This window comes from Protopterus annectens, chromosome 7.part0 (assembly GCF_019279795.1).
Source record: "Protopterus annectens isolate FY-2018-M chromosome 7.part0, PAN1.0, whole genome shotgun sequence".
Lineage (NCBI taxonomy): Eukaryota > Metazoa > Chordata > Ceratodontiformes > Protopteridae > Protopterus > Protopterus annectens.
This window is the reverse complement of record NC_056739.1, coordinates 1,541,921,709-1,541,934,260: the sequence shown is the minus strand read 5'-3', so window position 1 is coordinate 1,541,934,260 and position 12,552 is coordinate 1,541,921,709. Positions and strand designations below refer to the sequence as shown.

Sequence of the window (12,552 nt, the reverse complement as noted above, 5' to 3'; positions counted from 1 at the left end):
AAAAGCTCCAGTATTCAAGGTTTTGAATTTCGCACTTCTAAACTTTCGCTATTATGTTGATTCGGCTTCTTGGACTCGAAATACTGAAATTCGAGATTTCAGTATTTCGAGCTTCTGAATGGAACCCACATATACATACATATATATATATATATATATATATATATATATATATATATATATAAGCAAATGGGACCATCTCCCATTACCATCTTCCATTCAGGACTAGTGTTTCTCTCATGTTACAATATTTGTGTGAGTTACTTTGTCCTGGCTTACTTCTTTGTCAAGTTTTATTTGTCAGCCATATAAGTATGTCTTCCCATGGGTCTCTCTCTTTCAAGGCATTCTTATGTAAAAATGCCTTTGGAAGGAGTATTGCATTAGAGACTTCAAAGAAAACTAGTGGATCCTCCTTGGGATCCTAATTTTGTGTTAGAGAAGCTAACACTTGTTTCATTTGAACCAGTTAACCTGGCTGACTTGAGGTTCTTAACATGGAAAACAGTTTTACTGATTGCTCTGACTTCTGTAAGAAGAGTATGTGAATTGCAAGCTCTTATGGTGAGTCAATTCTTATATCATTTCCATAGAGGCAGGGTTTCTTTGAAATCTAATCCTTCTTTTATGCCTACAGTGGTATCCAAGTTTACTTTAAACCAAACTATCTCTTTATTATTACCTGAACCCAAAAATGAAGGCAAGAAGATACTTCATACCTTAGATGACCACAGAAAACTCTGGTACTATCTTGATAGAATAACATTTGCAGATCTTCAGATCAATTGACATTCATCATATTGATCACTGCTGCAATAGCCTTAGCTACATGGGTTATATCCTGCCAAAGATATAACAGCCATCCAGCTTCCAAAGCTTCAGAGTATCTTCCACGCCCTCAAACCTTTAGTCAGCTTGAGAGGTTTTCCAGAACCTTCACCCATTCCCCCATTTCTGTCAGCTCTGGAGGATTTGTGTCTCACTGTCTGTAATTTTCCTGGACAGTTGGCCTGCTGCCCCTACAGAGTCAGATAATATTTATAAAGTTCCACAGTCTTTTAATTTTTTACACACTCTTCCCAAACATGACCCAGCAGCTATAGCTTTAATTAATCCTGCTGCTACTAAACATTTGATTAATTCCAATCCTACTCTGCTTGACAAGGATGGGAAGATTATTGATAAGTATGGATAAAAGGGTACTTACATATTATCACAACCAGATTCCAAACTGGGCCATGTTTCTACCTTATTGGTTGTGCACTTCACAGCAGTTCCCAAAATATATGAAGAACTGAAAATGGGGGCTCCTGACAGACAGAGAGAGGAAGAAAAGGACAGAAAAAATAAAATTCCTGACAAGGGCCATGACTTAATTTTCATAGTGCCTGGAAAGCCGTTACTTACTCAGAAGAGAAACTCAGATTTTGGAGAGTCTGTGGAGAAGGGGAGGTGATCTTTGATGCTTTTAAGTCTGAGTAGGGGTTGAGGCCATTATTTCTGTCCCTGTGGGAAGGGTTTACACATTGCAAGACTGCTGTACTTTAAAGAAGAATAGGTACAAATAATTTGGGGTCATGATAACAACGTGACTGAGCTAAATGGGACAATGAGGAGTGTAAAAAAGCCTCACCCTGATGAAGCTGACTGTAGCTTTTTGAATTACACAAGAATGTTGTCCCCAGCAGTTACTTTGAAGTATAAAAAAATAAAAATGCAAGATGAAATGCACATTTATGTCATACACTTTAGAAGTTGCTGAGAACTGCGACAAAGGAAGCATTTATTAACATCTGGCCATATAAAATACTGCTGAGTTCATACAACTCAATTGTTTCATTTTGTTTAAAATCATGATAGTCATCCCCCAATGTCAGACACAGATACTTACTTACCGTATCAGCCCTTCCACATAACATAAGAATAATGACAGGTCTGGAATCTGGTTGCAATAATATGCAAGTACCAGAAAAAGTGTATGCTTCTGCAACTTTAATTTTCAGAATTTGAATTTTTAGTTTATTCTGACTAATTGTGAAAGTATGAGGAATGTTTTGTCTGCAGTTTCTTCTTGTAAGGAAAAATCTGCTTTAAGTAATTTTGTTTCATCCACTGTTCAAGACACATTTTACAGTGTGCATATGACTCAGATGATACCTCTATGGCCACTGGTAACTGTTTTGAGAAGGTTTGCTTGGCTGTGTTCTCAGAACCTCCCTGATGACATGAAAAATATTTTAAATTAGTTGCTACAGCCACTATAAAAAAAACTACTACAGAAACTAAAACCTACTACACTTGCCATAGATAACTTACCCAGTGAATACCTCAAAATTGCAGCGGAATCTATAGCCTTCCCAGTATCAATTCTTATAAATAGATCCACTCTCGAAAATAAGGTCCCTCAACTGTGGAAAATTTCTCATGTAATCCCACTTCATAAAGGGGGACCTTCCACAGAACTGACAAACTATTGGCCAATTGTTATTCTTTCACCTGTTTCTAAGCTAATTGAAAGGTGTATTCATCTCCAGGTCATGAAATTCTTACTAAGAAATAACCTTCTCGCAAACACTAATCATGGGTTTCGCCCATCACATAGTACCACTACAGCTCCGTAAACCATCACAGGAATAACAACTTTGTATCTGCCATCTTTCTAGACTTATTAAAAGCTTTTGATATGGTCTCCCATTCCAAACTAATAGATGTACTAACTGAACAATCCTTCTCACCATCTGGCACAGCTTGGTTTAATAACTATTTATCTGGCTGTCAACAATCTGTTCTATGGCAGGGAGACCTATCTCCACGCCTTCCTTTATCCATTGGTGTCCCCAAAGGATCTATCTTGGGGTCCTCTCCTTTTCTCCCTCTTTACTAATTATCTAATCTGCACACAACTACTCCACATGCTTCTATAATACAGTATGCAGATCATTCTACACTTACACTTCTCTATCAACTCTTTATTGTCAAACACAGGAATCTTTCACTTCTGTTGAAACATGGTTAGCCAATGCCCATCTAATCCTGAACCCAAACAAAACTAAATTATTACTGTTCCAACCTAACAAGACATCTATCTCATGCCAAACATTTAACATAATAGCCAAATACAATACTGTGATCTCCCAGACATCCCATACAAAGCTTCTTGGAGTGGAAATAGACAATACCCTAAAATTTGACTTGCATGTCTCCCTAACTATAAAAAGTCCATAAGAAGTTTGGAAGTCTATATAGGCACAACAGGTTCCTGACCACAATGGCCAAAATTACATTAGCACAAACCATCTGCTCTCCACTCTACTATATGCATCTCCAATTTTAACTAATCTAAGGAAAACTGACTTATCTAAGCTAGAAGCACGTTATAATAAAATTGTTAAATTTGCATCTGAGTGCCCATATAGAACACATCATTGTACAGCTTTAAGGATACTAGACTGGCTTGAACTTCCCAACATCATTATTTGCAACCAACTCTCTCTAACTCACAAAATTGTAACACCAACTAGAACCCCTGCACTACAAAATCTCATCCTTCCTTACAGTTCCAGCAGACCACTTCGCTCTAACAACAAGAACTTACTCACCATCTCCAAGGCCAACAACACTGCAGGAGAATCTTTATTTTCCAACTATGTGTCTCGAATATGGAACTCCCTTCCTAACTCCATTCTCTCAGTCTCATCCACTAATCACTTTAAGCCATCACTTAAAGCTTATCTAAAAAATAAGTGGCTATGTTCCTGTACTAACCCCTCATGAGTGCTCTGAAACATCACAGTATACCAAAAACATATCCAACTTCTCCCATGGTGTTTAATCCTTTGTTCCTACCGACCTCTCAACCTTATATCTTGACATAAGTCATACCTACAAGTAGTACTAGTTATGTTCAAAGTCTAGGTTTTGTTGTCAAGATGTAACAAATTTGTATTTTCTTATGTATACTACATTTTGTTTACTTTATACTTTTTGATTATTGTAATGTGTGCATGAAATTTTACTGTCATTCATGTAGCTTTTCTCCCCGGGCCTCTGCTGAAAAAGGACCTATGTCCAGTCAGACTTTCCCAGTAAACAAATGTTAAATAAATAAAATAAATTATCCTTTGGCTAGAGATTTATTCTTTGGTTCCTCTGCTGCAGACATTATCAAAAAGTATGATGGAAAGGGGTAAGTTGATACAAGGAAGCTCTGAGCTCTTTCAGCTCAAATCCTTCATCCAGGTTGGCAAAAAAACAAAATAAATAGTCTCAACAAAATGTAGGTAAACAGATGTTAAGAAACAAATGGCAAGGGGTTCCAAAAATAATTCAGTAACCTTCTAAAACCAAGTACAGTCCAACAAGTCAGAATGACTATTTAAGGGACCTTCATCAACCCGCCCCCCCCCACACACACACACACACACACACACACACACACAAACACACACCTACACACACACACACACACACACACACACACACACACACACACACACACACACACACACACACACACACACACACACACACACACCACCCTGGCAGGACCTTTTTCATTCCAGGAATTCTGACTCTTCGGTGTTTTCTTTATCAGCAGATGGTTTCAGTCAAATATGTACTGAAGATCATTTATTGAGGTTACAGTTGGCAGTGGGAGGAACTCCCTCATTTTCAGGTGGTAATTCCTCATCCGCTAGACCAGTCTTTGTCCTTCATCAGATGCATTTCCAAGGAATGATCAAATCATTTCCTCCTTCCTAGATTGGGAAAGGTTTTTATTAAAGGATCTTTTTAGTGCCAGAGAAAGAAAATGATTGGAGGCCAGTTGTGGATCTTTCATTCCTAAACCTGTTTGTGATAGTGCCCAAGTTAAAAATGCTGCTACTTCGCATCCTGTTACCTTTCCTTCCTCAGTCAAGATTCCTGGTAATACTAGATTTAAAAGATGCTTATGATGACATCCCTAGTCATCCAGACTTTAGGTGTTTCTTAATGTGATCCAAACACACAAAATATTATCAGTTCTCTGCCTTGCTCTTTGGACTATCAACTCCACTAAGAGTGTTCACAAAGTGTCTAGCTCCAGTTATACCTCATTGCAGGCTACAGAGTATCCACATTTTTCTATGTTTAGATGACTTGCTTATCTTTGCAGAGTCTTTTTTAAACTGGCAGTAATCTTTCACTTGGTGAAAGATCTCTTACACAAGCAAGGATTCCAAGAGAACATTCAAAAGTCTTTTTAGGCTCCTTCACCAGGATTATGTTCCTGGTGTCAGTTTTTCTTCCAAAGAAAAAAAACAGATATATAGCTAGACCTCTTTCAAAGATTTTCCACTCAGACTTTGGTGACTGCGAGGGAATTGCTTGATGGAGACAGCAAATATCCCTTAATCTGTGTCTCCTCTTCTTCCTCCCTATTCCAAAGCAGTCAGTTACCACATACGACTCTGACATTGTTTGGGGAGCAGTTTCAAGAGGGATAAAAGTACAAAGTGTGTGGGACAGCAAAGACAGACACAAACACTTAAATGTGAGAAAGATGCTGTCCTGATCAAGGCACTCAACTCTCTCTATCATCTTTGGCCCCCTCATTGTTACAGAATATACCACAGTCATGTTAAATCAACAAGCAATGAGTAACCAGGTTGTTCCCCCTATGCAGGCTAGCCATGTTAGCTTGAGATAGAGCTTCACAGCACAGTCTCACTCTATAGACATCCTACATTTTGTCAGAGAAAAACTGTGTGGCAGCCAAGCTGAGTAGGATATGGGCACACCCGCACAAATGTAAACTAGATTGGGGTGTTTTCCAATAATTTACCAATCAATAGTGTTTCTCATGTAAACCTTTTTGTGTCCTTTCTTAACAATCAGCTAAAAAGATTCTGCTCCAAGACTTTATGCAAAAAAGTTTGTAAGACAGATGATTTTTTTTCTTCTCCTTGGACAGGAATGTTTCTGTATGCTTTTCTATCCTTTCCACTGATATCCAGTGTACTTCTAAATATTCACTAGGAATCCCAAAAGATCACTGTGGTGAGTTCCTTCTGGCCAAGGCAACAGTGGTTTTCCTTTCTATGTAAATGGCTAAGGGCAATTACGACAAACGTTCTCACAGAATGGATCTACTTACACAAGATTAAGGGTGTTTGATATACCCTAACCCCAATCAGCTTTACTTGACTAGATGATAAGGTCTTAATTCCCTTAAGGCACTTATTTACTGAGGAAGTGGTATTAATAGAGGCAAGAAAGTCTGCTACTAGAAAATCATATATTAGCAAATGGCAAAGGTTTTCCATTTGGTGCCAACAATATAACCAGCACCCATGCAAGGCTAGTTGTTCTTTGATTTTACAGTATTTGTGTGAGCTGCTGTCCTATGGCCTTTCTTACTCCTCCATCAAGATTCATTTATCAGCCATTTCAGTATGACAGCCCATGGATCCTCCTCCATCACTACATTTAGATGTCAAAATGTTTATGAAAGGGGTTTTGTTTAAGAGGCCTCCAAGAAAACTCTCTCCTAATTGGGATCTTACTTTTGTTTTAGAGAAGCTAACACTTGCTCCATTTGAACCATCTCATCTGGCTGACTTGTAGTTCTTAATACTGTTTTCCTAATTGCTCTGACCTCTGCAAGAGTATCTGTTTGCAAGCTTTTATGGTGTCAACCCTCTCTTATCTTCCACATAAACAGGGTTTATTTGAGAACTTATCCTTCTTTTGTACCTAAAATGGTATCCAGGATTATTTTAGCCCAAACTATCCATCTCCTGTTTTCTTTCCTGAACCTAAAAATGAGGGAGAAAGGATGCTCTGTACCTTAGATGTTCACAGACAACACTGGTAATATCTTGACAGAACTAAATCTTCCAGGTCTTCAGATCTATTGTTCATTTCTTGTGAGGGTAAGAAGGGACTATTTCCAAATGGTTGTTTAAGGCTATTACCTTTTTTTATCATCATCACAATAAACTTTTCCAGCTTGGGTCAAGGCCCACTCTACCAGGGCCATAGCTTCATCTATGGCTTTTTTTGGAAATGGTTAGATTCTAGACGTATTCTAGAAGTAGCAACTTGATCCTCTATATGTACGTTTACAAGGCATTATAAGCTTTATTCTTTTTCTAAGCCTAGATCAGGTTTTGCTACAACCATTCTCTAGGGGCTGTTGGACCATTCTCCTTCCAGCTTACAAATGTAGTAAGCTAGGGAAATCTAGTTATTATTATTTTAAATAAAATATGTTAAAGGAGGGCTGGGAGCCATCCACAGAAATGGGACCTAAATGGCTGGGGCGGGGGGTCATGCGTCTAGCTACCTGGTTGGTGTGCCAGTAGAAGGAACATCCATTATTTTTTTCTCTTCAGTAGAAGAGCTGGTGAAGGGGGGGGGGGGTGAGTGTCAGTCTAACTGTAATAAGCTGATCACTTACAATTTAGCAAAAGGCTTATTACAGTGAAGTGTTTTTTCTCTCTCTTTATTTACTCTTCACTTGAAGAGCTGAGGAGGTAGAGCACTGCTTTATAGTACCGATCCAGGGCACTGGTTGAACTAGCCGCACTTTTGCCTTCCCCCTTCAAGTTGTTCTAAGCTATGGTAATCTACGCATATAGCTTAATCTACTGCAGCAGTGATCAATATGAAGATCATAGTATGGTTGTGTAAGCAAACTTATGACAACGGTAGATCCTGGAGTGATCATTTCTGCAATAGCTGCTCCCACCCCATATATTTTTTTAATGCCAGGGTGTGGACTTTTTTGTTTTCTTACCAATGCCCTTTCAAAGCATAGCTTCCCTCTCTCTCATTTGACATGAAAGTTATGAAGGGCTTGAAGGCCAATCAGTCAGCTCAGTTCCAGCTAAGTAATGGTTTGAGAAAGTGGAAGGTACCATGAAACTTTGGAAGCTAGCCAGTTGTTATTTCCTTTGCAGGATATAACCCATATAGATTATGTTACTGCAGCAGTGATCATTTAAACATCTACTGTCAATGGTACGTTTACTTACACAGCTGAATTTGTCACAGTTATATTTGAATACAAATAACATCAGACATCATGTTGGCAAATCCATCATAGTCATGTTTATTTAAAACATATTAGTCGTTCAGGTGACCAGTCTTTTAACTCCTTCAGTCATCGTAACATCAGCATAACACAACCCTGCCCCCCATTGTTCATTATTATATTTAAGGCACTTGATAGCTATTATAAATAAGTAGATCTGTTATACATATATTTCACATAAACCATTTATGAAATTAAAATATCTCTAGACATTCTTATAATGGTCAAAATCCTTTAAATACACAATGAAAGAACTACCCACAGTGGTGGTGCTACGATAGCATTGTCACCTCACAGTAAGACGCTGTCCGGTTCGATTCTCAGCTAGAGTGTCTTCTGCGTGGAGACATGCGTGAATGGGCATACCTTCGTTGAAGGTTGTGCGTCAGGGCTGGTAACTCGGCACGTAAAAATCAACTGCCAATCATTAGCGGACCGGAGTTCCGCTGTGGCGACCCCTAACCGGGAAAAGCCGAAAGACACAACAACACAATGAAAGAACTGAGTTATCACTTTTGATAGTCCCAGAAAAAAGTTCCTCAGTCATCCATTAGTAAATCACCTTTATTCATGCTTGCTATCAGCCAGGGGAATTTTATAGCGCCAAACTATTCTGTTTTTTTTTTCCATGACAGAGCTGTAGCCGGCTCTTCTAGCACCTGGTGGCCGTTTCTGATGTAGCGCCCCACCCACTTGGATTACTTGGTCAAATAGTGAATTTTTATTAATGTCCCACACATCCCACAATAACCACTTTCCCTACATTGCCCACGAGTAGGAGCTGGAATTTTGGAATTCCCATATATCAGTTGTCTACATGCTCCTTTCATATCATCTTCCTTTTATTTCCATATTCTGGTTTCTGTCTACCTTCATTCCCCCCTGAATCCCATACTTACGTATCCTGTGACTTTGTAGTTTGTTTTCACTCTTGTTTTAGGAAGATATTTTCAAACCTGGTTCTTAGTGGTCTGGGATGCAACCTTGCTCTAATATATTGCCATTTTGCTGCCACCTCATGGTATCATTTGAAATCCATCAGGCTTGATCCCCCAGTTTTCTGGAGTTGGAAAAGTTTTTTTTTCTTTGTACTCTCAGATGGGTTCCATCCCATATAAAGTCTGATGCATAATTTAATCAATCTATTTGGCAACAATAATTTTTAATAAATTAATATAGACCATATATGTGCATATGTATGTGTATGTGTATGTATACGTGCATATATATATATATATATATATATATATATATATATATATATATATATATATATATATATATATAAAATATATATATGGATTCACTTTATCACCTCGAAATACTAAAATACAGAATTTTAGTATCTCGAGACTATAAAGCCGAAAGCCCAAAAAACAGACACCCACAACTGCGAAATTCAAAATTGTGATCATTCACATACACACACCACCACACAAACAAGCACACATACACCTACCTAATGACACTATGACAAATAAAAATAACACACACAAACACAACACAACAAACAAACACACCTACCCTACCTATAAGCAGTGAGGCAAGCCCCCCTGCACCCCACATGTGGTGGGCTGCGCCCCCCCACACCCACGGTACTTATATATAGTAACTCTGAGGTCGCACTAAACATACAAACACATAAAACTCACCTCTACACACACTCACACACACTAAATTCCCTACCCAATATCCTTACAATAACACCATTTACATGAATCCCCAGCTAAATCCACAAACTGCACTGCACATCATGAATGTGACAACACAATGGCAGATTCAACGATTCCGCGTTCGATATTATGCAGTTTTGCGTAACTGCACTTTCGACTTTATGGTCTCGAAATACTAAAATTCGATATTTTAGTATTTTGAGATTATAAAGCGAAACCACATATATGTATACACACACACACACACACACACACACACACACACACACACACACACACACACACACACACACACACATATGTGCACACGCACATATTTATGTTTATGTATTACCACATATACTTTTCCTGAACTACTTGTGATCCATGTATGCAATAGTAATAATCACAACCCACTGCAACTCAACTCAGCAAACCACCAAAATAGACTTTAACATGAATTTTGCAGGGATGGGGGGAAAGTCCACGTCTTTGTGCTTTTTGTGATTGACGAAATGAGTTGTAATGGACTGTGATCGACATACTTAAAGTTGATTACAGTCCTTTTGAGAAAAGAGACTGCTACAGTACAAACACACACACACAAACACATATTTATTTTTTATTTAATTTTTTGACTTTGTTTTTGTTTAATGGGTTTGTCCAACTGGGTTTAGTCAAAAAACCTTTTTCAGTGGAGGCCTGGGAAAAAATTTCCAACATATTACAAGCATTTTTAAGTAGACATTCAGTAATATACATGAGCGGACAGCATGTAGTTTACATTATCAAGTTAAACATACATTTGATAATTAGATTTCATTCATATGAAACAAAGGCAACCATTACAGTATAAAAGATATGTATGCATTTAGTAGATGTTGAATATCGAGCATTTGAAGAGGTGCATTAGTAGGTTCATCAAATAGACAAAATATCTTGTGATTAGTGATTAGAAATTCAAAGAAATTGAAATGAGGGAAGGAGCTCAGTAGGGCAGAAAATGTTAATATTGCGGTTAAGAGGTGGGGTATTAATCAGGTTCAGTGAAAATTCATATATGGCTGTCATAAGGTTTATATTAGAAATATAGAGGTGGGGTGACCAGCAGTGTCACAAAACTATGTATATGACTGGGAGATGCTAGTAAAACTATTCAAGTATTGGTGAAGACTGATTGTAGGACATAGGAATCTGAGTGAAGAGAAATGGTTTAACGATATGGCAAATTGAAAATTACTGTGGTATTTATCCTGGTGATATACAGGAGCAAATCCATTGATTTAATAAGTGAAATTTTAGTTAAGTTCTCTGTATATATATATATATATATATATATATATATATATATATATATATATATATATATATATATATGTATGTATACAGAGCACAGACACACATGCACACATCTATAATAAAGGAGAGAGAGAGATTCCCCAATTTCTAACAGAATTGACTTTGGCAGTACCATGCACTACCTGCGATCATTTTCAGTAGTATGAACCTACTGTCAGACCACAGCACTTTCCTCAGAGTGTATCATGCCTGTGATGGCTTTTAGTCATTGTTATGTAAACCACTGGAATGCAAAAAACAATAATATCATTAGAGCCTCATATTTACTTCCCAATTTCACAGGTTGCTTATCAAACAAATATGAGAAACAGTTGATTGATGGCACTTACAATACGAAGGAATAGTCAGCAGAGATGCAAATATTGGGTCCCACAGTGTTTTTCTCTATGCTTTTAACAATCATATATTATGAACCACACATTTAATAATGCACTAGATAAAAGGTAAATGACACATTTATAAAACAGAGTTATGGTGGTGTTGAGGTTTTCTGTCCAGGGAACATAACTCTATGTGTTCAGTTTTTGAGCCAGTTGGCAACCCAACTAATGACTTAAGGGTTAATCCCCAGGGTTAATGGAGTTTAATGATTATTTAAGACCTCAAGAAGCTTGTTTCCCCAGAAAAGGTACAAGTCTTGTCTTCAATAAGTGTAGATCCTATTATGCTGGTGCAATTTATGTTTTTTTTTTCTTTTCTAAATTAAAATAGTTGTTGAAAAGAATGTATTTAAAATTAAAACATTCACTCCTCCTGGCTGTTGTTAAGTAAGAAAACAAAGAAAGTTTAACTGAGGCTATTTAGTCATTTTGCTTGCAGTATTTAAAGAATGTATAATCTGGAATGTGTCCCCAGAGATCAGGATCATCATAGGTCATGTGTTGTAAGCCCTGAATTGTCTTGGTGAGAAACCTCTGACATCTCTCCAGTTGCTGCAGATGTCTGGTGAGGTACATACAGAAGGGAGCATTGTACTGTATTATTGGTCTGATGAGAGCCAAGTAATGGGAGTTATAACCTCCTTAGCTTTGGATGCTATACCCTTGCTTATGAGGTGTGCAGTGTAAAAGGCCTTCCTTACTACTGTGGACACCAGATGATGAAAATGAAGGCTGCTATCAACTTACATTCCTAAATCTCTCACCACTGGGTTTGAACTTAGGGGGATATTAATCTTTTAATTAATAAGAGATTCTTCTTTGCCAAAGGGGATGATAATGCATTTTTTGTTTTTAGTTTAAGTCCGTGGCTTTCACACTAGTCATTTGTCTGTGTAAGCCCATCTTGTAGTTTGTTGACATCTTTGGGGGATTCGATGACTACACCCAGTTTGCAGTCATATGCAAACTTGGTAAGCCATAGACCATCTATTTTCGCTTGGACTTCTGAAAAATAGATACCAAACAGTAGGGAGCCTAGCACAGATCCCTGTGGAACACTACTGGTAACAGGTCTGCTAGTAGA

General features: G+C 37.8%; 1 protein-coding gene across 1 annotated transcript in view; it reads left to right on the top strand.

Moving 5' to 3' along the window:
* CFAP92 (cilia and flagella associated protein 92 (putative)) overlaps positions 1-12,552 on the top strand; it is a 1,173,156-nt gene that overhangs the window by 87,504 nt on the left and 1,073,100 nt on the right. The window lies entirely within an intron of this gene.